At 43.5% G+C, this 26,904-nt stretch overlaps 1 long non-coding RNA gene across 1 annotated transcript in view; it reads left to right on the top strand.

Moving 5' to 3' along the window:
- Window positions 1-26,904, top strand: part of LOC129494376 (uncharacterized) — a 153,546-nt gene that overhangs the window by 3,759 nt on the left and 122,883 nt on the right. Inside the window, exon 2 of the long non-coding RNA XR_008661332.1 lies at window positions 13,898-13,978. This is a non-coding gene — a long non-coding RNA (uncharacterized LOC129494376). The remainder of the gene's footprint in view (window positions 1-13,897; window positions 13,979-26,904) is intronic.

Genomic DNA, 26,904 nt, shown 5'->3' with positions numbered 1-26,904 from the left:
TAAACTGGGGTCTTTTAAAATTATATTTTAATTTTAAAAATAATTTTAGGTTTACAGAAAAGTTGCAAAGTACAGAGTTCCTATATACACTTCACCCAGCTTCTCCTAATGTTACATCCTCTATTACCAAGAGATGTGTCAAAACAAGGAAATTAATGTTGGTGTATTAATATTAACTAAACTACAGAATTTTTCAAAACTCACTGGTTGTCTACTAATGTCTTTTTACTGCTTCAGGATCTAATCTGGGATACCATACTTAAACATCCAGATCTGTATTGAAGGAGTTTTCAGGGATGGAGGGAAATGAGTAAGACAAGATCATTTTCCATTCTGCTGAAGATGGAACAAAATACATGAGGATTCAGTATATGGCAAATGGCTTTGGCCCCAGTAGCTCCCTGCTTCATGGCTACCTGGATGTCAGCACCTGCCTCCCCTCGGTTGGCTACTTTAGATGTTGGTATCCCAATCGGTGGTGGTGACCCACTGTGACATATGATTGATTCAGGTGCAGTCCTACAGCCTGGTGTTTGCTCTCATAGCCCTGGGCCCCACTACCCATTGTACTCAAGGTAAGTTTCTGGAGCGCGGGGGAGCCCTCTTGCTGCCTTACAATCCATTAAGCTGTGCTTACAATTCCGTGGTCAGTAGCAGAGCTGTGTTGTCAGACTCCTGGGTTTGGACCCTGCCTCTACTTTGTGACTTTCAGCAAAAGCTTTAACCTTCCTGAGTTTCTTCTTTTCTAATTCCCATTTTACAGAGATGAAAGGAGAGTTGAAGTGAGGTTTGAATTTTATAATTTTCAGAGATCATAGGGAAGAGTGCCCAGTACAGAGTAGGCACTTAGTAAATGCTACCTGTTATTATCACTGTGTTCCAGAAATCGTGGGTAGGCTCAGTCTCCTAGTTGGGTGGTCAAGAAGGGACCAAGACTCAATGCTAGAGCAAAAGTCATTTAAGGAAATTAAATTTTTATTTATTGGCTAGAAGAGGATGAGAGTTCTAAGGAAGACTATTCCACTGATAAAAGGAAAGAAGTATGAAACTTGGGAATAGGATTCTAAAAATCAAGGAAAATGAAGTTTTTCACTGTTTCAAATCATGTGGGGTAAAGGTCATGCTAATCCTAATCCTCTTTGTGTGGGTCTAATTTTAATCTATTTGTGGCTGAAGTGAGCACAATTCTCATCACCATCTTAAGCTTAGCTCACATTTAAGCAATGAAAAATGGGAAAAATGTCCTAATTTGTAGAGGTTAACTTTATAGTAATCATCATGAGCACTTCAATTAAGTTTCTAAAAAAAAAAGGCATATTGTATGATAATTTACAGTAACGTAACTCAGAATTTGCATCGTACCTGGCATTGTTCATAGACCTTTCATACTCTCTTTTTCATATGACTCTTGAACTAAGGGAGGGTGGAGGAATTATGATCCACATTTTGTTGAGACACAGGCTCAGAGGGCTGAAAGCATATCAGAAAAGGCCTCATAGCAGAAACAACACAGCATTGAAGCTTGAGGGATGCAAAGGGGTTTCACCAGGTAGATGGAGGTGGGGGGGGGGTCCAGGTAGAAGTGCAGCAGAAGGTAGAGAATGGTGGTAGAGGAGAGGGGAGTTCTTTTGTGGGACCAACTACCCCAATATATCTGATGCTTTGACTAAGGAGAGCAATGTAGAGGCAGGGCCTTATATGCCAGGCTAGGAGCTCGGGCTTTATTCTCTGGCAGTGAGTTGCTTTGAGGCAAAGGAGAATAACCTGATCAGGTTTCAGTTTAGGAATATCACTGTGACAATAATATAAAAGGTAACCTCAAAAGATTCTTGGTAGTTTCGAGATAGCTGATATTTTTAAAACCTGTTAGGGGGGGATCCCTGGGTGGCTCAGTGGTTTAGCGCCTGCCTTCGGCCCAGGGCATGATCCTTGAGTCCCGGGATCGAGTCCCATAATAGGCTCCCTGCGTGGAGCCTGCTTCTCTCTCTGCCCCTCTTTCTCTCTCTGTGTCTCTCATGAACAAATAAAATCTTTAAAAAAAAATAATAAACCTGTTGGTCATGAGATCTCAGGTCCCAGATGGATGACAAGGAGCAGAAGTAGACAGTCAGGTTAGTACCAGCAGCACCATACTGCCTGCAACGAAAGCACGAGATTTAGGTGCAGAAACCACTTGTTCCTGCTCTGGCTTTTATCAGATTTAGAAATTTTCCTGAAGCATTATCATTTAATTTCCTTTTGCTTATCTCTGTGTAACACGAGTACAGTATTTGTATAGCATCAACCTAAGTATGTTAATTAATATCGATGGAGTACTTCCAACAATAAAATCAGGACTTGGGAGTGAAGACAAATGTGAAAATGTCTTAGGCTGGTCCCAGAATCATATCCAGGATAGAGAGTTCAGCAGGCTGCCCAAGCTATGTAGCAGGGTGGATATGGAGATTTTTTGAATCCGATTTTGAGCTGCTTCTATCAAAAGTAATTATTCAGAGGAGTTCCACATTTTGTCTCCCTGGAGAGTAGAGTGCCCCCAAAGATCTATACAGAGATTTCAATTTTAGTATTGTATTGTACCCAGGGATCTCTCTTGAAACCTGGTAGGAAACAAAACCAAATGTCCACTAGTTGTGTATGGACGGTTTGTTTATTCTCTTTGCAAGTCCAGAAAACTGACTTCCTGCCAGGGAGAGAACAGGGTGTGATAGATCTGGGACAGTAAACTGAGCAGATGAAGTGCTTTGTTTTTAGCATGCTGGACAGGATTGCCTCAGGACCTGAACTTTCTGTATCTAACATAGGAAATCCAAAGAAATACCCTTTCCTCCTAATTCTGGTCCTGTGGATTTTGTGTCAAGATCTCCATGATTTTCTGAGTGACATTGTAGTATGTATGTATGTATGTATGTTTGTATGTATGTATGTATGTATGTATGTATTTTTAAAGATTTTATTTATTTATTCATGAGAGACACACAGAGAGGCAGAGACACAGGCAGAGGTAGAAGCCCCTCTACCTCCTCCACAGGGAGCCTGATGTGGGACTCGATCCCAGGACTCCCAGGATCCCGACCTGAGCTGAAGGCAGACTCTCAACCACTGAACCACCCAGGCGCCCCTATTGTAGTATTTATTAAGAGAGAACAGGTTACCACAGGCCACCACTTTCAGAGCTGACCAGTCACATGCCCAGGTCTATAATCTTACCAACGTCAAAAATCAATTTTCTAACATGATATGAAGAGGGTAAGTAGAGAAATCCCTGAGTAGAAGCTGGCCAGGAAAATTCGGATGCTGATGGAATTGGGCAAATGGAAGTTTGCTTACAATTTTTCTTGGAGACAGAAGAAAGTATTTTATTATTTACTTTTTAAAAAAGATTTTTATTTATTCATGAGAGACACACAGAGAGAGGCAGAGACACAGGCAGAGGGAGAAGCAGGCTCCATGCAGGGAGCCCGACGTGTGATCCAGGGTCTCCAGGACCAGGCCCTGGGCTGATGGCCGTGCTAAACCGCTGAGCCACCCGGGCTGCCCAGAAGAAAGTATTATATACAGTAGCATGGTTTCTAGAACATTAACTGTAAATGTAATTTTTGCAAGTGGAATTTCACTTTAAATGCACTTCAGGGGATCCCTGGGTGGCGCAGTGGTTTGGCGCCTGCCTTTGGCCCAGGGCGCGATCCTGGAGACCCGGGATCGAATCCCACGTCAGGCTCCCGGTGCATGGAGCCTGCTTCTTCCTCTGCCTGTGTCTCTGCCTCTCTCTCTCTCTCTGTATGACTATCGTAAATAAATAAATAAATAAATAAATAAATAAATAAATAAATAAATAAAAAAAATAAATGCACTTCAGGAGTTGGCTATTTAAAGGATTCTTTTGGAGAACCTCCTTGTGATCATACCTTATACTTCATAGGTTTTTATTTTTTATTCTCTTTGCTTATCCCATTTTTCTAAAGCAACAATTATTTGTAATTGTCTCACAAACTAAGTAAATTGGTCTTTGCATTCTGAAACAATTTCTTTGGTCTCCCGTCCCCCCTTTTTTTAGACACAAGCAAGGTTTTTTGTTTGTGTTTAAACTCCTCCATTTTCCTTTTCTTTCTTTCTTTCTTTCTTTCTTTCTTTCTTTCTTTCTTTCTTTCTTTCTCTCTCCTTCCTTCCTTCCTTCCTTCCTTCCTTCCTTCCTTCCTTCCTTCCTTCCTTTTTTAGATTTTATTTATTTATTCATGAGAGACATAGAGAGAAAGGCACAGACACAGGCAGAAGGACAAGCAGGCTCCACGAAGGGAGCCCGACGCAGGACCCAATACCAGGTCTTCAGGACCATACTCTGTGCTGAAGGTGAGGTGGTGCTAAACCGCTGAGCCACCCGGGCTGCCCAAAACTCCATTTTCTTATTTCTCTTCAGTTTTTTTTTTTCATTTCCCAGAATGACCATATGATAAGAAGTCTTAGAATTTACTGACTTTTGCTTTTTTTTTTTTTTTTATCAAGGCAAAACCCTGAGAGGAGGACAGCCCCAAGCACCCTACCACCTGTCTGTGGAAATATATACATATATCCTACTGCCTTGTCACAGGGATCCTGAAATGCCATCCTACTACTTCATCTAATATTTTATTTTATTTTTTAAAATTTTATTTTTTAAAATTTTATTTTTAAGTGATCTCTGCATCCCATGTGGGGCTTGAACCCACAACCCTGATATCAAGAGTCACACACTCCACTGGCTGAGTCAGTCAAGCACCACTACAGCCTCACATTTTAAAAGTCAAACACCCTGGAGAATTATTGCATTAGATGATCTATTACAGCATAACACTTTAATGGAAAATTGTCTGGTTATTTTTCTCCTGGCAGTGAGAAAAATGGGAATTTTAATTAGAGTGTAGGAAAAAAAGGGTAATCTTGGAATCTGCACACCATCCTAGAAAGACAAGCTTAACCAAAGGAAAAAGTTTCAGGCTGCCAAGAAGTTGCAGAAGGGACACTGAGTGCCTGGGAAGGATGCTGGGGAAGCTGTTCAGTATTAAAGACAAGGAAAGGGGATCCCTGGGTGGCTCAGCGGTTTAGCATCTGCCTTTGGTCCAGGGTGCGATCCTGGGGTCCTGGGATCAGGTCCCGTGTCAGGCTCCCGGCATGGGCTTGCTTCTCCCTCCTCCTGTGTCTCTGTCTCTCTCTCTCTATGTGTATCATAAATAAATAAATCTTTAAAATAAATAAATAAATAAAAATAAAGACAAGGAAAACGGGAAGCAGAACTACAATATACTTGGATTCCTACGCAATTCAATTTTAGGAAGACTGGATTTTCCTAAAACATTTAATTTCAGTAACTGCCAACCATCTGAGAAGAAAGAGAGACCTGAATAGAGACCTGTTCCTTCTAATATTTACTGATCATCCATATGGACTAGGCACATTGTTAAGTGCTCATCATAAAAAGGAACCATATAGTTTTGTCCTCAGAGAATTTATATTCTAAGAGGAAAGATGGGCCAAAAGCAAAAAGACAAAGGAAAATATATTTTCAAGTTGTGATACTTGCAATGAAGAATACAAAACCCCCACTCTCTGTATTTTTTGTGTTACATTTTACACTTTAACTACCTTGCAAAATCTGTGGTGCAAAGAGATAGGTTGGCAATGACTACAATCTTCATAATTTGCATCATCAATTACTATTGACTTAGGGTCCCATGTAAGAAATCCTGTGTTGAACTTCTAGGTATAATCTTATGGCATTCTCAGAACCCTTGGAAATTCTTTATATTAAGCATTCTAAGCACTGAGGGGCCCCACCTCAGTCTAGGCGAGGTGGACCGCTGAGGTTTGATTTTAAGATTTATCCTCTGTCTGCTATTCCCACCCTAACACAATGCCCATCCTTTAGCTGCATCTCCAGAAACTCCAGGGTTGAAAATTCTTTTTTTTTTTTTTAAGATTTTATTTATTTATTTGACAGAAAGAGAGCATAAGGAGGGGGATTGGCAGAGGGAGAGGGAGAAGCAGGCTCCCCGCTGAGCAGGGAGCCCAATGTGGGGCTCAATAATACCAGGACCCTGGGATCGTGACCTGAGCTGAAGGCACCTGCTTAACCGGCTGAGCCACCCAGTTGCCCCCAGGGTTGAGAATTCTAATAGACTAGCTGAAGGAGAAGAAAACAGAGAAAGGTGATTAGTTATGGAGCTGCTGGTGATAAGAGAGAGAAATAAGGAATATACCCAGAACCTCAGAAAAAAGGTTATCAAGAATATTGGCTGAAAATGCTCCATGTAGGACAGTGAACTCACGATACTTCAATCAGTAACCCAGGTAAAGAGAAGAATGGAGAACAGAATTCCTCCTAAACTTTAAGACTAGATTGGGGAGCCACTTGAGGTCCCTGCTTGCTCGGCTGTTAGGGGACTATAAATCTATGTTAGGCTGCATGCGCAGTCCTTAACATTCTTGTATACAAGTGGTTACTAAAGCCACTACGAGTAGAAATCGGCTAGATGACTTAAGCTATTTCTCTATTACAAGGATCATTGTGCTACAGTTGGTAGAATACTGAGGGACAATGTAAAATATGGTCATGCCTTGTTTCTTACTAGTGAAAGGGGTAATAAAAGGAATGTGAACTAGAGAAATCAAGTAAAACTTCTATCTTTGTGAGCCTTTTCATGGGTACACAGTGTTTTTTTGTTTTTGTTTTTTTTTAATCTGCCCAGCATTCTTTTGGGGGAGCACATCTCCCACCCTCATTCAAAAGTATTTCTGGTCAGTTGGTTTGGCCCAAGGATGGGTATGTGATCCAGACTCAGCCAATCAAAGTATTTTATCTTTCTAGTCACAGTGATTAGTTCCTGAAAGAGTATTTACCAAATGTCTCTCTGGTTATTTACCAGCTATCCAGAAATCACGTGCTCTAGGAACTCTGGAGGTCTACAGCAGCCAGAGTCCATCTGGTCAACACATGGAATCAACTTGAAGATGAAGCCAAGTGGATAGGGAGTGAGGGCAGGAGGTCCTACTCTATACTATATCCATTCTAAGAAATCCTTGTGTGGGTAAAGCCGAGTAGGACAGGTTTCTGCCAGTCTCTAGGAATTGGGCAGTGAGGTCTCTGACTCACTATAGAACCAGTTGTCCTTATCAAGAGGGGACAGTTTCTCCTAGGAAATTTATAGTGGAAGAGGACTGATGATAGCAAATAACCAGATGGGACTACTTGAAGTTATTTGCCTTTGGGCAAATTCAAGTTTAGTGTACACCTGCTGGCTCTCTCTGAAGCCTTCCTGTGCACCACACTCCCCACCCTCCCATTCCCTGCCTTCTGTCAGCTTGCGTTCCCATGCACCTAGGGGGGGGGGGGAAAGTGAGGAAGAAATAGGAAGACTGAAATAGCATCCAAAACCCAACATAATTAGTTTCCTTGTCTTTCTCACACATCAGACTTTAGAATGTTTGAAGGTAGGGCTGTGTCTCCCACTCCTGGATCATTAAGGTCTTACACAGCCCCAGAGCTTAGAAAGCATGTCAGTGAATCTGGAAGGGCCCATAAAGAGAGAGAGGCCTTGCAGCATTCAGCCTGAGAAGGTTATTGGTTTGGATGAAAGCACTGCCTCTCCAGCATCCTTTTAAAAAATGCAAATACTCAGAGGAAACATGAGGTACTGCCCTGCTGACCAGCAATTCTTGTTTTTGGCAGCTTTCAGAATAAGAGAGAACTACAAACATTGGCTTTTAGAGAAAAGTCTGAAGTGTGATAGAAAGGGCACAAATTTGGTTAACTAATTTGGAAAACCATTTGGCATATCTCCTAAAGTTGAACATTATGCCTACGATCCAACAATTCGTTCCAAGGGATGGACCCAAGGGAAACTCATGCAGATATGCAACAGGAGATGTGCAAGAATGTTCATAGTTGCACTGACACGGTGTGAAAACCTGGAACAGCTCGAATGCCCATCAACGGGAGAGTGGATGGATGAATTGTGGTCTATTCATGCAACTGAATATTAATATGGTAATAAAAACAAATGAAATACGCTTATTTACTACAATGTGGATAAATCCTAGCAATGAAACAATAAAACACGAAGTGAAGAAAGTAGATGTCCTAAAAGTATACAATATCATATAATTCTTATAGAGTTGAAAACAACTAATATAAGAATATACTCTATAATCTTAGATCTTGGTTCATTCAAATACTGCCTGAAATCATTAAGGATTGATAGAAGAGGTAAAACTTGAATCATAGCTATAGTTGGATTGACAGAAAATGGAGTCATCTGTTCCAGTGTACGATTAAGCATAGACTGAGGCAGGAATATGTTTGGTGACTGAGAGGATAAAAAGATACTATCGAGAGTACAACTAGACCATGAGCTTTCTAGAAGCTGGTATTGCGTGTTATTTATCCTTGTATACCCCTGGCCTGGCACAGTACCTGGAAAAAATAGAGTTCAACATTGTTTGTTGTTTAAGTGGATTACATAATGAATAAAAGCATAACAATAAAAAAGAATATACTTTTAGAAGTACACATAGATGCAATAAAACTGCATATTTAAAAAGCAGAGGAATTCTGGATGATAGTTTTATTGGGTGGGGATAGGAAGGGAGTGGGAGGAGTTAGATGAAGGTTATGTCAAGGTTCTAGTTTTTGGGATGGTAGGTTTGCAGGTACTTATCACATTCTTAAGAATAACAAAATAAATAACTAAGTTAAGACAAAACCAGAAAGCCTTGTTTCCAGGCTGTTGCTTTATTTATTTTTTATTTTTATTTTTAAAAGAGTTTATTTATTTATTTGAGGGAGAGAGGGAATCCCAAGCAGGCTCCAGGCTGAGCATAGAGCCTAAATGGGGCTTGATCTCAAGACCCTGAGATCATGACCTGAGCTGAAATCAAGAGTCAGATGCTTACCCGACTGGCACCCCTGTTGCTTTACTTATGAAGTGCAATCCCTGAGCAACGAGGGTGAGGGAAAAGTGAAGGGAGGCAGAGAAAGGTCCGAGAAGTAATGCCAGGGATGCCTTAGCATTGTTTCACGAAGAACTCTGAAGACACAGGGTTGGTGAGCAGGCATGTGTTCAGCCACATGGGAAATCTTCAGAGACACTGTGCCTTGGAGTAGTCCTTGGAAGGGAGGAGGGTGAAGGAAGCTGTCAGACTGGGTCTCTCCAATGTGAAGATGGCTTCCCCTGGGCACCACTTCTGAGTTACTCCTCTGGCCCCTTTTGGTGGCAGTTAAGGAAACCAGATCACGCAACCTGTGTTTCAGCTGAGCCTGTGTTTCAGCTGGTGGGAGAAGCCAAGATGTCAGGGTATGTGGCTTATTGGCCCAGCTGCCATTGGTCAGCTGCAATATTAAATTGCAATTAAATATTTGTCTAATATTTACTTTGGTTGGCAGAGGGCGGGGAGCAGAGCTGGCCCCAGCAAGGCAAGGGCACCTTTTTTTTTTTTTTTTTTTTTTTTTACCAGTGTGTCAGGAGTTGGGCATGGGGACCTGAGGTCACTCATGCAGACTTCCATTCATTTCAGGGATGCTTTGGCTCCTTTGTGACTTACAAGTAAGTACCTGGTCATTCTTTTACGAGTCTAGAGCCCCTGAAAGGGTGACGAGACTGCTTGGTAGCTGGTAGATGTCATTTTCATCAGGATCCCCTTTCTTTTTGGTCATTTAGGAATATCCATTACCTGGCTTGCTTGCCTTATACGATTATGTGCCCGTGCCTGTCACAGCAACTCCACAGGTTCTTGTGCTTGAATACTTGCCAGGTACTAAAATAAATGAGCACTCCTATTTTGGCTGGTAAAAAGTGTTGCATAAATGGAGCTTTTGATTTTATGGATTTGAACAAGTGAGTTCAAGTTTTCCTTTCTTGCTCTTAGTTCGTTGTCTAATTTGGGGGTAAAATGAAGTTATGTAGGGATTGGAAAAAAGCTCTCAAAAGAGGCACTCCTTATCACTAGTGCATATTTTACACATGCCCCAACTCCAAGACACTCCTCCTCAGAGCCCTTTTGAGGAGAGAGAACATTCTTCATCACTAGGATGCCTCTCTTCCCTTTGAGTTATCCTCGTGTCCTCCATAAGCATGTAAAAAATTCTGGAGGAGTGGCACTCCTGTGTACTCTTTGCAGATTTTCTTTCTTCCCCCTCCAATGTCCACAGATCCAGTTGGCCCTAATTTCTTTCTAGTGGACGGTGGGCAAGGAAGTAGGAAGTCATCTAAAGACTTCATACCACTGACTGCAGGTATTATTGGAGAAATGACTGCCTACTCCCACAGTACCTCAGGGCCCCCCAAGATCAAAGCCTGCAGTTCTACTCTCAGAATTTCTTTCCTTTGGCTAAATTTTGAATGTTCCTAAAAGAATACCGTACTGGAGGACTGGCATTTTAAGGTGTCCTAAGTCATCTCTATCTTTAATGTGGACGAGGAGCATCTTGGGTCAGCGGGGGCTCTGATGGCAGCTGGAGGATAGAGGAAGAGAGTCTGTAGTTAGGTAGCTCAGAACCCAAAGAGAGCTTCCACTTTTGATAGAAGCCCTCCAAGGTCTACATATAGGCGGTAAGTAACATTTTTGACATTAAACTTCCTCTCTCTTGCCAGCAGAGGTGCTCCCTACTTTTAACTTTCAAGAATTTTTTTTTTTTTTATGGTAGCAGTGGAAAATTATGTAGGTTAGCAAAGTCAGGAGAGGTTGGAAAACCCCTCAAAAAAATACCAGGAAAGTGTCACCCAAACCCAACATATCTTTTTTTTTTTTTTTAAGATTTTTAAAAATATATTTATTCATGAGAGACAGAGGCAGGCAGAGACACAGGCAGAGGGAGAAGCAGGCTCCATGCAGGGAGCCTGATGCGGGACTTGATCCCAGGACTCCAGGACCACGCCCTAGGCCAAAGGCAGGCACCAAACTGCTGAGCCACCCAGGGATCCCCCCAACATATCTTTTAAAAAAAACTAAACGCTAAAGGAATATGAGAGCCAAGAAAAAAGGCTCCTTGTGTACAGAAACACACACTGTGATATTTTCTCTGCCCTCTTTTTGCCCTATGAGACCATCTTTTATGAAGGTCATCATTTATGAAAATCAATAACTTTAATTGTAAGGATGTCTCCTGAGGCAATGGGAAATAATATGGTAAATAAACACTAGCAGTTGCTGAATCAAAGGAAGGAATATTCCAGAACACAATTAAGCCCAGCCTGGGTGCCCCCTTTTAATCAGATCCCTCACTCTCTGTGGGGCTCACCCCTTGGCTTAGACTTAATTGAGCTTCTGGATTAAAGGCATGAGAGTTGAGTCTCATTTTGTTCTGAGTCTAATCATAGAGAAGTCATTTATTCCTTTTACCAATTTTCAGGACCTGTCCCAGGAAGTGTTGAGAATTGGATGTGAGTTGTAATTACTGATGTTATATGCTTCTTTGCAATTTGCAAAGCACATTTATATGCATTGTTGCATTTAGTCCTTCCAACCAGTCCACATCATTATATTATTATTGTTGCAATTTGGTACCTGGGGAAACCGAAGCTTGAAGAGAGCTTCTGTGGCTTGTCTAAAATTGTAGAGAAAGGGATGGCTTTTTTTTTTTTTAGATTTTATTTATTTATTCATGAGAGACAGAGAGAGAGGCAGAGACACAGGCAGAAGGAGAAGCAGGCTCCATGCAGGGAACCTGACATGGGACTTGATCCCTGGTCTCCAGGATCACACCCTGGGCTGAAGGCGGCGCTAAACCGCTGAGCCACCTGGGCTGCCCAAGGGATGGCTTTAAACTCAGGTTTTCTCCCCCAGATCCTGTCGCTCCACAGCTCACCTTGATTCTGGGGAGATGCCGCTGTCTACCACTCCTCACTTTTAACTTTGTTAATAATAACTGGCAATAGTGACTGACATCTGGGATGGTCACATAAGGCTAGGCACAGCTCATTTCATCCTCCTACTAATCGAATGATACAGATTTTATAACTCAGCTTATTTTACGTTGAATAAACTGAGGCTCGGAGAGGTTAGATATGTTATCCCAGGTGCAGAGCTAGAAAGTGATGGGGACAGGATTCAAATCGAGGCCTATTTGACTCCCCAGCTCTTAACCACATCACTATGACCCTTTTGTGTCCTTTGGTTGCTCTTTCAAAGTTTTCACCTCCTTCCAAATGTCAGATTCATAGAGCAGAGGCACACGGAGTGCTTGCAAGGGGAAAGAACAAACTCTAGGCTTTAGGAAGACAAGGAATGAACCATGGGTCTTCCAGGACTTATTCCAGTGGGAGACAAAACTGATCTGTGGAGCAAAGCTGTAATACCAGAGGCTTTAGTCAGGGGGGCGTGGAGCTCATTGGGGATGCAGGGAAAGTGGAGTGACCAGCCCTCACTGAGGCAGCAAGTCCCTTACTAAGGGACTCACTGTGCATCCTCGACCCTGAGTCCTCTATTTTTATTGCAAGATGGGGTGCGTAACCCCCAGGCATCCTTTACTAATGACCTATGGCAAGGCAGAGGGGCAGTGTCACCAGCTGGGCCTGAAGCCAGCTGCCTGTTCTGAACACGACAGCACAGACTGAGGACTGTAAGACCTCAGTTACAGATTGGTTGGTTACAGATGCTCCAGGGCTGAGCAAATCCTGAAAGCTAAAGTTCAAGGTAAAGGCCATAATACACTTGGGTGCTACGTAGGCTCTGGCTTCAATTAAAACAAATAAAAATTCTCCCTAGCCACTTTTTCAAGATATTTAGCTCATTTCCTTGCTGAACGAGGCTGGCAGAGAGGTGGGGGAAGTTGGTGAGAGAAGGTCTGGGAACAAGACAATTTGTCCAACCCAATGAAAAGAAACCCTCTGAAGATTTGGAGGAGGTGGGGAATCCATGTGTCTTTCATCTTCCACCATTCCCTGGGGAAGCAGTAGGGCAATTTTCCTCCCTGTTGAGGCTCATGGTTCTTAGCCCTGGCTGCCCATTAGAATCACTTGGGGGACTTTTTCAATCTCTCTCCATGCCTGGCACCCACCACCCCAAAATCTCTGGGGGTGAGGCCCAGGTACTGTAATTTTTATAAGTTCCCCAGAGGATATCACTGCTCTAGAATTCCATCATGAGAAACAAAGAACTGACATGAGTGTCCAATTAAACTTTATACCGTTCTGGTGCATTTGGAAGGGAAACCATCATCGTAGGCCAATTTTAAAGATGGGAAGAGAGGGAGAGAGAGGAGAAGTAATTTGTTAGGAGGGAGAATTTGACAATTCTCAGCCGCAGTCACTGGGACCCCCACAGTGGGGCAGGTGTTAAGTAACCCTGCCTGGTGAGGGCAGGGGTGAGGTAGGAGGAGCCTCCTTTTCTTTTTGTTCTTGCACAACTTTCTTTCTGGTAGTGTATTACAGTATCAGTAGTTCTACGGCTTAGCTTCATATGCTCTCAGGCAGGAGGTCTCTACTCCTTTCCTGGAATGACCTTTCTAATGAGAGCTCTACAACTGTTTTAATGTGTTTCCCTAAGGAAAACCCATAGCTTTCTTTTCTAAATCTCAGCTCTTTGCAAGCCCAAGCTTGCAAGGGGTCAGGAGATGCCTGCATCTGTTTAGAAGGAGCCAGGGACCCCGTTTAGTGCATTCTGGACAGAGTGCAACACGTGCACATGCAGTGACAACGCATCAGTGAGCGTGGAATCAGGCCTAACCCGGTCTCAGCTTTCCATCCAGCTGTAAACCCAGCGTGTCTGCCACTGAATCTGTAACAGCTAATTCTTTTAGAACACAGAGCTAAATCTCCCAGGGGGCCCGGCCTGGAGAGGCTGCCTGAATTGCTGCCTGCTTAAAGGTGCACTCATGTTTCTTGATTTAACTGGGTCAGTTCAGTTGTTTATATCTGCCTTTCAATTTTAGGGCAGAGTCGGCTTCCGGGTGCTGGCAATTCCCAGAGAGCGTGGGCTCTGAGTGACCAGGGCAGGTGTTCAGTAACCCCCTGTGAGTATTATTTAATTTTGTTCCTCCCACAGCCTCACGGTTTATGTATGAGTTGTTATGTGACTGAGTTCTATTTTTAACTGCAAACATGCTCCGTTCAACTGGAATCATGTTCTTTAGACGCTGCATTATGCACACTGGCTCCAGAGTTTGCCAGGAGTGCTAAACGAGACCGTGACCATTCTCAGCTGCAGTCACTGGGACCCCCACAGTGGGGCAGTGGTGCTAAGTAACCGTCCAGGTGCTACCCGAGGAGAAAGCCCTGTCTGGCCACTTTTATCAGCTTCTCTCATCTCAGGCCTCTGCCTAAATCCCAGAATAAAGCCTGTGGGCCTGGGGGGGAGGGCATCCACAAGGCTGCTGGTGAAGAAGATTAAACCTGAAATAAATGGTAATGAGGCACCAGCAATGTAATGCTCATTGTAATGTATCTTCTCAGGTCCTAAGCAGGAGCATCCGTGGTTTAGATGGAGGCCATCCGGTTGAGAAGCCACTGTCCAGTAGGTGTTCCTGTTGAGTCATTCATTATCCTATAGGGAGCACATTAGATAAGTCCACTGGTGGGTTCCCAGGTTGTTTTCTTGGGGTAATCAGAGAGAAGTCGCTTTCAAGAATTGCATGAGCCAGGGGTTTTCTCTTTGCCTTCTTCCAGAGGACTGGTGTCTGGCTTATCCAGGATGATCTAGAGAAGGGGCAGAGCCAGCAGCCTCGGAAGGGAGGATGTTAGTATCGGTCAGGATCCTTTGGTGACAAGCAAGAGAAACCAACTCTTTAAAAGAATTAACCTCCCTAAGAAGAAAAGGACTTTTTAGAAATTAAGTTCCAAGGCAGGGCTACCTTGTTCACAGCTGCCCCAACAGGAACACCTCCAGGACAGTGGCTTCTCAACTGGAGTGAAGCATCTCTGGAGGAGTTTTAGGTAGCAGGACTGGGGCCCCTGACAATTTCCTCATGACATTGCTGCTGAAATGAATGCTCTCCAGCTACTCTTATGTTTTTGGGTGTGTGTGTATACCCATGCATCAAAATCCAGAGAAAGAGAAAGAGTGTATGAGAGTTTTCTAGAGAAAAACAGAACCAATAGAATATACACAGAAAGGGGTGGGGGAGAGGGAGAGAGAGAGAGGAAGAGAAAGAGAGAGAGAAGGAATTAGCATATACAATTATGGAGGCTGGCAAGCCCAATCTGTAGGGTGGATTGAAGTTGGAGACCTAGATCTGATGTTTCACTTCAAGGGCCATCAGGCAGGAAGAGCTGATGTTGCAGATGAAGCCCAAAGGCAGTCTACTGGATAATTCTCTCCTACTCGGGGGAGGGCTGGTCTTTTTGTTTTATTCAGATCTTCAACAGATTGGACAAGTCCCACTCACATATGATTAAAATGTTAGTGTCATCCAGAACACCTTAAATTAAAATGTTAGTATCATCCAGAACAGAAATACCCAGAATAATGTTTGACCAAGTAGCTGGGCATCCCATAGCCCAATAGACACATTAAATTAACCATCATAGAGAGGGAGGGAGAGAGAGAGAGAGAGAGCACATCTGACCTAATTTGAGTCACATGACCATCCCTTTGGCCAGTAGAAGGCAGGTTGTTGGGCAATTCCAGAGACTTTGCACAATGGAGCTGAACTCATTTCCCAAAGGGAAAGGAGGGAGCTATTACCAGGAGAAAGGGGAAGATACTAGGAAGCCACAAGACAACAGCTGGCTTGTCTTTAAGGAGAATCTTACTTCATCACTTGCTTCTGTGTGGGTTAGCACCAAACATATCTCCTTGCCTTGACTGCCTCTTTCAGCTCCTCTTTTATGTGTGAAAGAGAGAGCAGCTAGGATGGGGAAAGAAATAATTTTTGTTCCTTTGCTCCTTTACATCCAGTCAGGAGTAGTGCTAGTTATTTGAGGGTAAACAATCAGCTCTGGACCTTTACTCTTAAAGGTTTGTTCTACTGCTTCAGTGCTCAAACGCTGGGTCACTGAAAAGTCTCCCCAAACTGTAGAGGGTGTTCATAAGACAGCTCTGTCCAGATGAATTTGAATCTGTTATATTCTGTGTATTTTCTTTCTTGTCTATTCTTTACCTAATGCAGGTGTCCTTTAGCTGTGGCCGCTGCTAGCTTGCGCAGTACCTTTGTGAAACTAAAATAGCACTCGTTCCTCAATGCTTTACATCCATTGGTCAGAAATTGTCATAATGGACTGATTCTATTAGAACAGGATGCTGCTATATTCTAGAATATTGTCACAATAAGTATAACATGTATACAATGCCAATGATGCCTCCTCCCTAAATATGCCACTCTTGGGCAGTGTATGACCTGTCCACCCATAGATGGCAGGCCTTAATGATCAAGGAGAGAGGTAGGCCACTAGAGGCCAGGAAAGCACAATTTGTTTAGTGCTTTTGTGTGTGTGTGTGTGTGTGTGTGTGTGCATAAAGAGGTGGGTGAGGATGTTCCTTTTCTTTGGGTTTTGATCAATAACTGAGCTACTGATCAGATTTAAGACACACATATGAGCCTATGACTCCTCTAACATGGCAAGTCCACCATACTCTTCCAAAAAACTGCCTGCCAGGAATTAGGGGCTTCTGTTCCTGGGAGATATACATAGCTCAGACGAGATCAGCAGGGCGAGGCAACAGACAGATATTGCCACTCAAGGGCACATCTGCTGTGATATCCTTTTCAGAGGTTTGTAAACCTGCCTTCTGATTAGCATGAATGGATGCACTCATTGCAAATTCCATGGATTCATGATGGGGTAGACAAGATCAATAGTGTAAAATGAAAACAGATAAGATAAAAATAAAAGAAATTCTAATATGGTTTCTCCCCATATCTCAATGGATCATATTGTACACATCCTGAGGTAGGCATAGCCCACTTTGCGGACCACTGATCTAGAACGTTACCCCCCCTTACAGCACCTGTGTAGACTGCCCCTGAGCCTGGAGACATCATTATACTTCCTTACAACACAGTGGTCTCTTTGGTAGGGGTTGGCAAGCTGTGGCTCTCAGGCCATACTCAGGCTTTTTATAAATAAAGTCTTCTTGGTACATAGCCACAGCTCACGTGTTTATGTGTTGTCCATGGCTGCTTTCATAATCCAATGGAAGAGCTGAGTAACTGCCACAGAGACCATTCTGTCCACAAAGTCTAAAATACTTATCTGACCCTTTATGCATATGAAATCCGACCCAGGCTCTGGGCAGTCAGTATCAATTATTTTGTGTTGGAAATGAAAGGTAAAACTTGTTTGCCGTCCCTGCTCTGGAGTTAGGCTAGTGTTTGAAGAATGGGTCACTGTGCTAAGGAGGTCAAACTAGGAGGCCTTGCCTTTTTTCCTGGGTATCTAATCGTTGTTAGCTTTGTTAGAAATCTAATCCATCGGTCACCAGGACGCGGAGAAGCAAGTGTGGATGAACCTGGTCCCCTAAGATCCACGTCCTGCACAGCATGGCCAGCAGCATCCGCTTCCTCCTCAGCTCCTCGTCTCCAGGTGGATACGTGTCCTTGTGCACACGGTTAACATGAGCCACCCCACCAGAGGGCTGCAAAGACACTGCACATCACCACAGAGGCGTGCAAATCGGTGTAGAAATGTTTGAATCTCTCAAGAGGATTTTTTTTTTTTTAATTTCAGGTTTGAGGTGGAGGATGGGGCAGGAACTGACATGGCTTATTTCTGCTGACAATCCCCATCTCTAAAGACACTCCGTTATGCCTTCCTCTTTGGCTTTGGCCAGCCCTTTGAAGGAGAGGGCAGAGAAGGAGTCAGAGCTGAGAAAGAAGGGAAAGAGAAAAGGCAGACAGAATGAGGGGGTAATTAAGTTCTGAAGTTCTGAAAGTGTTTGAATGCATCAAGGAGGTGGAATTTGAATCTTGAATTGTAATCAAGTGCTCCCACACTGCCCCCCACCCACCCACCCAGTCAGGTTCGGGCAACTGTCAGGTGAGGGCCACACAGGTGGTCCCTGTTGGGGCGGGGAGCACTCTTAGATGGATTTGCGTGTGCGTCAGGAAGGTTCTGTGCTGGCGACCATGGGTCAGGGGTGTGGATGCAGCCTGTAACCTCAAGAGCAGGCTTGCTTGCTATAAAAGCAGTGGATCCCCAAACTCAGCGTTCCTGCACTGTGGTGCATGCACCCTGCATGTGGGGTGATGCCACCTGCCCGCTCCTGTGAGACTCAGGGTGAGGGGGGCCCACCCAAAGATGCTGATGTCCTGCAGGGTGCTGTGCTGTGAGTGGTAAGATCTCTTCTCCGACTTCTCCCTTCTCTTTGGCAACTTGCAAGAAACAGCCATGGGCCAACTTACTAGCTTGAAAGTAGGGTAAAACCTAAGTACAACAGGGTGGACATTTGGTTTCCGGAAATGGACGCAAACAGGGCTTCTGTAAAGCTCTTTTTAAGGATTGACGTGGATCTCGAAGAGAAAATAGCGGGCCCTTCCCCAAGTTTGCTGTGTAGACTGTGATCTGGCAGCTATAAATGTAAGGGTTTGATTCATACTTTATAAATGTAGTTGCTTCCTGCACCTGTTACCCAGATCCCCTCCCTGTAGGGCTTTGGTGTGCTCTCAATTGTAAATATTAACCTGGCTCAAATGCTAACCTGCTGTGTGCTCTCCCTCCCCCAACCTAGCTCTCATCTCCACCCGTTGGTGATGAAAACCACTCCGCTTAGCACTTTTTCCTGTCACTGGGGAAGTGTGTGTTTGAGTACAAGTGAATTTCTCTCCCTCAATTCTGAGAGCAAGATGACCAAGGCATAAAATTGGATGCCACAGTAGAGCTGGCATTTTTGTGGCCTGAGGCCTGCATAGCCCAGGGTATATATGTTCCCAGGCGCTGAAACTGCCATGGCGTTGAACTTGTGTCTGAATGGCTCAGGACCTGCCTCTGGCAGGACACTTGCTATATGCCCCTTCTAGCTGTGTACCCAGCTTGCAAGTGAACTCTGTGAGCTTATTGGATGCATTGCCTGGGTAGTGCCACTAGATGGGCCTCTCACTATTTGATTTCCAGTAGCGGGGGGGAGTGGTTTTACCCCAGAACTCAGGTCCTAAGCTTTATATAACTGAGATTTCAGTACAATGTGGAAAAACTCTGGAGGTTCATTTGAGATGCCCTCACATTTGTCTGTAGAGACAACCACAAAACCTAGATGTTGTTGGCAGAAGTGTATTTTAGCAAATTGTTCACCCACGGGTGGAGTGAGTCCTGTTGGACTTCACTTGCTCAGGAGATTGTCTTTGTACTTTGCACAAGAGTGCCACATGTCCTAATGCTGGCTCTGGTTTGGGGCCAGCAGGCCAAGAGAACCACAGAAGCCTCATGCTTCTCCCTTGCCCTTCCCCCCACCCCCCAATTCCCCATCCAATCACTGAACCAACAACCACTCACCTTGAGATTCATTGTTAGATGAGTGAAAATGAAAACCTCACCTTGTTCTCTTGGGTTCTATTACTCACAGCTGAATGAAATTCCTTACTGATGAATGAGAAAATTAAGGAAAAGCTCTAAGTGAAGGGAAACAGGAGAAGCTTTCCTTCTGGGAGCATGGAATGGTGCGTCTGGCCTGGGTTGAGGTCCGGACCTGTTGTTTTATTCTGTGCCCCCTGAGCCAGTCACTCTACCCCCCAAGTCTCAGTGTCAAGACGACTGTGCTCTGAATTCTCCTGTCCCACCCCACGTTGTGATATCCCCTATGTTCTGCCTTGGACTCTAGGCCCTGGGTGTAATAAGGACAGGAGATTTTTCACCCTTCCTCAAGGAATTTACAGGTTAGGGGGAATAAGAATTACCTCGCTGGTAGGATGGGCACGTTTCCAGAAAGAAACAAACACTTTAGCTTGGTTCATGGATACTGGAGCTCAGAGTCTGATGACAATTGACCAGTCCCTTTGCAGCAAAACCAGTGGAAATCCAGAGAGGATTAAACCTATTTCATTTCAAAGGACATCTTCTCCCAGTCAAACATGGTGGAAAATCCCTGATAACAATGAGGGATTTTAGGCTAGATTTTTATTTTTTCTGCTGGTTGTTTTTGACATTTATTCTAACTCTATTGTGAATTCTAACACTTAAAGAGAAAAACATAGTACCTACAATATGTACTTTTTTAAAATGTAAAATAAGCCCCTATCAGGTCAAGAAATGAAATACTGTTAGCACCCTGGAACTTGCCTGCATATCCTTGTCAGGTGCAGTTCCCCCTTTCAAAGGTAATCACTGTTCCTACTTTTCTGGTCATTCGCTTCTTTGCTTTTCTTTTAAATTTTACTACATAAATGTACATCCATGGACCCCCTTTAAAAAACTTGTTGCTGAAATTTATAGAAATAGACCCATGCAGTATGTGTTATGTCCGGCTTCTTTTACTAACCTAATGTTTGTGAAATGCCTTTATGTTGTTGCACACAACTGTAGTTAGCTCATTGTCACTGTTGTATTTTTATTGTATGAATAGTCAACTGATTTTTACAAATGCACTTAATTGTGGATGTTTACTTGTTACCAGTTTGGGGATTTTATGAATACATCTGCTCTGAGCATTCTCAAGCATGTCTGCCTGTACTCAAGTACAGACATTTGAGTAAGGTAGATACTTCAGATTAGAATTGCCAGGTCATGGTCTATTTTCCTTCAACTTGACTGTATGATGCCAAAGTGATTCTGCTAATTTATGCCCTCACCAGCTGTGCCTGAGCGGTGTCAGTGCTCCACGTGCTCATCAACACTTGGCGATGCTGGTCTTTGCAAAGTTAGTTTTTCTGTTAGTATCATGGGAATATAATTGTGTGAGAGTGTTTTTTAACCTGATATTTATCATTAGATTGATTTTATTAAAAATTTCAAACATTGGGGCTCGGTTAGTTAAGGGTCTGTCTTCAGCTTAGGTCATGATCCCAATTGAGCCCCTTGTCAGGCTCCCTGCTCAGTGGGGAGCTGGCTTCTCCCTCTTCCTCTGCCTACCATTCCCCTTGCTTGTGATTTCTCTTTCTCTCTCTCAAGTAAATAAAATTTTTGAAAAAATTTCAAACATAAAGAATAAGAGAGCACCCACATACCTATCGCTAAGTCAATAACTATTAACATTTTGGTATATTTGCTCTTTTATCCAAATCTGTCATCTGTTTTGTGGGTGTGAATTGTATGAAAACAGCAGTTGTGAGGACACTTCCTTTTAAATATTTCAACATAACTCTGCTAAGAAGGATATTTAACTATTTAACCACAATAAAAAAAATTAACGTTGTATAACATTTAGTACCTAGTCAAATTTCCCCAGTTGACCCAAAAATGTCTCTCTCTCCTTTTTAAAGGATTTTATTTATTCATGAGAGACACAGAGAGAGAGGCAAAGACACAGGCAGAGAGAGAAGCAGGCTCCATGCATGGAGCCTGATGTAGGACTTGATCCCAGGTCTCCAGGATCACGCCCTGGGCTGAAGGCTGCGCTACCCCTCTGAGCCACTCAGGCTGCCCTCAAAATGTCTTTTATGGCTAGTTTTTTGAAATCTGGATTCATTCAAAATTTAGACATCACATTTAGTTGTTGTATCTTTTGTCTCTTGTTTTCCTGACCCTGACCTTCTGAAAAGGCTGGGTCGGTTGTCCTGAGGCCTCATGTTCTGCATTCTTGGTGTTTCACTGGCATCTGGTGTTTCCCATAGTCTGAAGTTGGGCTAATGGCTTCCTTAGGTTAGTCTTGTGATTTTTAACTCCTGCCTTTGGCTTTCTAATGGGATTGAGCACTTTTTCATACACTTACCTGTTGTATGTCTTCTCTGATGATGTGCCTTTTCAACTCTCTTGCCTGTTTTTCTACTGCTGTCTCTCTTTATCTTGTTGATTTGTTAGAGGTTTTTTTGTTTTTGTTTTGTTTTTTTTTTTTTAATTCTGGATATGTGTGGAAATGTATTCTCCAACTCTATGGTTTGCTTTCTTATGCTTGTGAAAATGCTTCGAGTAGAAGTTCTTACATATAATGTCTTCTTTATCAATCTTTCTGTGACGTGTTACAGAAAACTTTCCTGAACTGGGGTCAAAAGGATATTCTTCTAGATTAGATCCAATTGTGAAAAGCAACTGAAGGGAATAAAATCTTCCTGGAGAGTTTCTGTGTATGGAGTGAGGCATAGGCCAGGTTTCATTTCCTCCCTACAAAACTATTTATTAAAAAGTGTGCTTTCCCTAGTACTTCACTGTTACCTGCAACATAAGCCAAGGGCCCCTATGTGTGGGTCTGTTTGGAAGATCTCCATTCTGTCTGTTGGTCTATTTTGCAATCATCAGACCAACACATTTTCATAGTTACTGTAGCTTTGTAATGAGTGTTGACATCCAACGTGATTGGTTTTGTAATGAGTGTGACATCCAATTGTGCAGGTTTTCCTCTGTATTACTTCAAGAATGACTTGGCTAAGATTTTGACATTTTACATAAGGACAAACTCAAACCTGGAGTTGTTCTTTTGAAATCAGTATCATGGATTTAGGATTATTTCCTGGGCTTTGTTCTTGGAAGTGACTTGCTGACTTCCCAATTGGTCTTTTCCAGGAACTTTCCCATCCATGGGTTAAAATTTCTGATATGAATCCATAAAAGTCCAATATTTAGAATCCCTATATTTGTTACATTCTGTTTCTTGGAACAGGCTGAAATGTAGCAACTGAATCTTGAATAGCTTATTACCTTTGTAAGAGAAATCACCTGATATTTGGAAATGGGTGATAGAGGGGCTCTTTTGACCCCTCCTTTGGGGACTGCACCCTGGAGAGAGAATGAGCTCTGGAGTCTGAGTTTTGGGGTTTGTTTTTGGGGTACACCATTTACTAGCCCATACCACTTACTAGCTATGTCACCCTGGGCAAGTTAGTGAACCTCCCTGGCCTCAATTTCCTTATCAGTAAAATGGGCTATTAGTATCTACATCATGGATGTGGGTAGAGATTAAACGGGATCATATATGTGAAGGGCCTGGCATAGAGTAAGTGCTTGGTAAATGTTAGTTACCATTATTCTTGGGAATAATTCTTCTTCCTTCTAATGGCTTTGAGACTCACCTAGGAGAATGACAAAAACAACATTCCTTTTGCATTTCTGAGATGCAGGAGGCTTTACTCGTTGCAAACTCTATAGGGTGTTCCTAATATTGTCATCTGCCTCTCAGCAGTGTGAAGGGAAAATAATTGATTTTCCTTGGCTGAAAATCACTTAATATACTTGACTCCTTCAGCAATTTGAACCTAGCATTTCCAAGATTCTAAATATTACGACTGGAGAGTCACACCCAGGGTCCTGTTCTAGATGTACTGAACAGCAGTTTTAATTCAGCAGTTTTAATTCAGCTTTTGCCTCTACTGGTGTAGAGGGGTTTTTACCACCCTGTGGACCTCTCTCAAGTCAAGGGTATGTACACATGGCCCCAAGGAGAGTTGGGTTCTTAGAGCTACTATACATCGCAGGAAGAAACCTAGGGTTTGTTGGTTGGGGAACCAAAATGAAAGAGCTCAGTGTAGTGGAACAAGGAGTTAAAGCCTCTAACAGACTGGGAAGCAAGCAGAGACGGAGGTACCTGCAGAGCATGCTGGTTGGGGTGAAGGCCTAGGGAAGAGTAGAAAGAGATGTGGTCCTGGGGAAGTTGAGAGGCTGGGGTGGGGGAACCACAGGAGATAGTTAGTGTCAGACTAGACTGCACACCCAGGGGGAGCAGGTCAACCCGCCACTGCCCCAAGCCATGCTAGTTGATAACAGCGTAGAAAAGTGGCTTCTGCTTTTCTGGCCCCAAGGCTTTCTTCTGAAGGGCACCACCACCTCAAAAGCCTTTCTAGGAACAGAAGGAAGTGGGGTTATGGGAGGGACAGTCTTTGGTCTAGTACCAGCGTGGAGCTGGCCAAGGGCTAGGTCACCCTTGTTATAGTGAAGTGGAAAGCTCTGTGTGCTGCATTGTACAGAGGTTGCAAGTACAGTTGCATACCTGTACCTATAGCATGATCTCATCTAATAATAAATGCTTGTATGTGTATATATCTGTGGAAAAGGACCTGTGTGGTTACTTCCATGGGATTAAAAGTAGTTGTCTTGGAGTGAAATTATGTTTTTTTTTTAATGTCTATTTTCTATGTTTATCTGTAGATTTTCCTGCTTAAAGGAATTTTTGTATTTTGTAATTAGGACTAAAAAAGGGAACATTACTGGGATCGTCTCCTTTAACCTAACTCATTGGGGATGGGGGAAGGAATTGAATTCATGAATTACCATTAGAATCAGCATTTATGATCAATTTCTACTCATACACACAAGTATCCTATACACCTGTAACGTGTAGTGTGCCACATGTTGGTCACTAATCAGTTGCTAAAATATAAGGTTCCCTCTAGTTTGGGGACAGGACCAAAAGATCCCCTTGCCCACATCCATTCCCCCTCCCTGACGTTCTGGCTAAGGTTATTTCCATAGCAATATGGGGGGAAAAATCAGAAGAAGTCTCTCTGGATTGGAGATACACATGATGGCACTTTTCTTTCTGATTTTCGTCAGTGTCTGGCAGTGACATAGCCTTGGTCAGGGTTGGCTCCTGCAGCCTATAGTGGGGGTCGGTGTCAGTGCCTTAAGAAAATTAGGAATGGGAGCCCTGGTGGCTCAGCGGTTTAGGGCCGCCTTCAGCCCAGGGCATGATCCTGGAGACCCTGGATCGAGTCCCACGTCAGGCTCCCTGCATGGAGCCTGCTTCTCCCTCTGCCTGGGTCTCTGCCTCTCTCTCTCTCTCTCTGTCTCTCATGAATAAATAAAATAATAAATAATAAATAAAATAAATATAATAAATATAATAAATAAAATCTTAAAAAAAAATTAGGGATTTATTCTCAGGTACCAGATGGAGGGAGCAGTCCGGAGCTGGTATGGTGGTGGTTCCTGAAGGTTGTCAGAACCCAGGGTCCCCTTCTTTGCCCTGCCACTCCTGGTGGGCGACTCTTGACACCAAGCTCACAAGACCACAGCCAGACCTTTAGCCATCGTGTCCTTGTTTCAGCTGCAGTTGGAGGAAAGGTGGAAACATGCCTTCCAAGCAGCCTCACCTAAGGCTTGCCCTCCTCTTTGGTAGCTCCCATTCTGCATAAGAGGCTCTGAATATAGTTTTATTCTTTTTATTTATGCATTTATACATTTATGTATTTATTCCTACATGTGTATGTCTATATAGAATCTGGCACACTACCTGAGAGTTCTTTTTTTTTTTTTAAGATTTTATTTATTTATTTGAGAGACAGAGAGCAGGAGTGTGGGCGGGAAGGGATGCAGCAGAGAGAGAGGGAGAAACAGACTCTCTGCTGAACAGGGACCCCAGATGTGGGGCTCCTTCCCAGGACCCCGGGATCATGACCTGAGCTGAACACAGATGTTTAACCGACTTAGCCACCCAGGCACCCCTACCTGAGAGTTCTGTTACTAAAAAAAATAAAAATAAAAATAAATTTAAAAAAGAGGGGAAAGGATCCTGGGCAGGCAACAAGAAATCTGTCTAAAAGCCCTGCTTTTATTTTATTTTATTTTATTTTATTTTATTTTATTTTATTTTATTTTATTTTTTCAGTGAAGTCCATAGTTTATACATGTTCCAAAGATTTCAGGATCAGATTGGATTTTTGAAAAATTGGATTACTAAAGGCGCTGTAAAGACTCCCATGGGAAGAGCTCACCAGGATGGTTCTTTTGCAGCAGTTGGTCGGCCAGGCTCTCTTCCAGGTCAGCGTCAGGGCTCAGTGTAGCAGATTGGCCATGGGGTGGTGGTCATAATTGTCTCAGTACAGCTGACCGGTGGACACCAGCACAGGAGAGGGAGGCTCTTGTCATCCCCATATCTCCCTCTTGTCTCTGTGTACTTGGGAGGTACCTGGTGTTCTTTTGATAGTCACTAAAGTCACAGACCTGCTTGGCATTGGGTTTTTCAGAGGAAGCCTGTACCCTTCTGAGGATGAGGAAGTCCACAAGTGGTGAGACCCAGAGACCCCTAGAGCCCAGAGATGGGCTTTTTGCAAGACAGACGCTTAGAGGAACAGGGTCACGGAGTTTCCTTTTTAAAGCATGTACCCCTTAAAGTTTGGAGTAAAATTTGTGCTGATAGGTTATCTGGGCCTGGAACGAGGGTGGTGCCTTTCAAAACCTGAGCGGGCCGGTCTTTCACTAGGAAGAGCCTGCGGATGGGAATTAGTTAAGGCAGGGGGCAGTTCCCAGAGGAGGACCTGCAGCTGCCTCAAACACTGACCCCATTCTCAGAGAACAAAGGGAAATTTTCTCTTGGAGGAATTCCTGGAGGGAAGTGGCATTAAGCAGTAAGGTGGTCTTCCAGGCAGCTGATTTCTTGTCAGGAGAAAGTTGCTTGCAGATGTTTCAGAAAAGGCAGTAGAGCCCCCTGACTCCCCACCCCCATGCCCCAGCAATCTGAACTGTAGACAAGTGCAGATCCACCAGGGCTACAGTCTCTCTGAGCTCCAAGAGGCTTGTGGAGCATTGTAGCTTTGCTTCTTTAACTCTGGACGCCTGCTTTGAAACGGGAGGTTTCTGGGTCCACCTGCTGGGACTCAGGCCAGACATGTACCCTGGAGCCCTGCGGCAGGGTCCTGCCCCGCCCTTGGCTCTCTGCTGCCCTCTGATGAAATGGTGCTGCCAGCACCACTAGGATTTACCCCCAAGGCTCTCTAGGGCTTCCGGCCAATACTTGATACCCGCAGGGATGCTGACAAGCAAGTTGCAGACTTGAGTGACTTGTAACTGAATGCTAAGTTACAGTCAATGATGTATTATCACAGAATTGATCGACAGGGCTGTAGTAAAAAGCAACTGAGGAGGATAGTTAAGTCAACTTAATTATTAACTAAGAAAGAAAAGACATTTCTTGCACTTAAAGCAG

The sequence above is a fragment of the Nyctereutes procyonoides genome, unplaced genomic scaffold (genome assembly GCF_905146905.1).
Source record: "Nyctereutes procyonoides isolate TBG_1078 unplaced genomic scaffold, NYPRO_anot_genome, whole genome shotgun sequence".
Classification (NCBI taxonomy): domain Eukaryota; kingdom Metazoa; phylum Chordata; class Mammalia; order Carnivora; family Canidae; genus Nyctereutes; species Nyctereutes procyonoides.
This window is presented reverse-complemented; position numbering and strand designations above follow the sequence as displayed.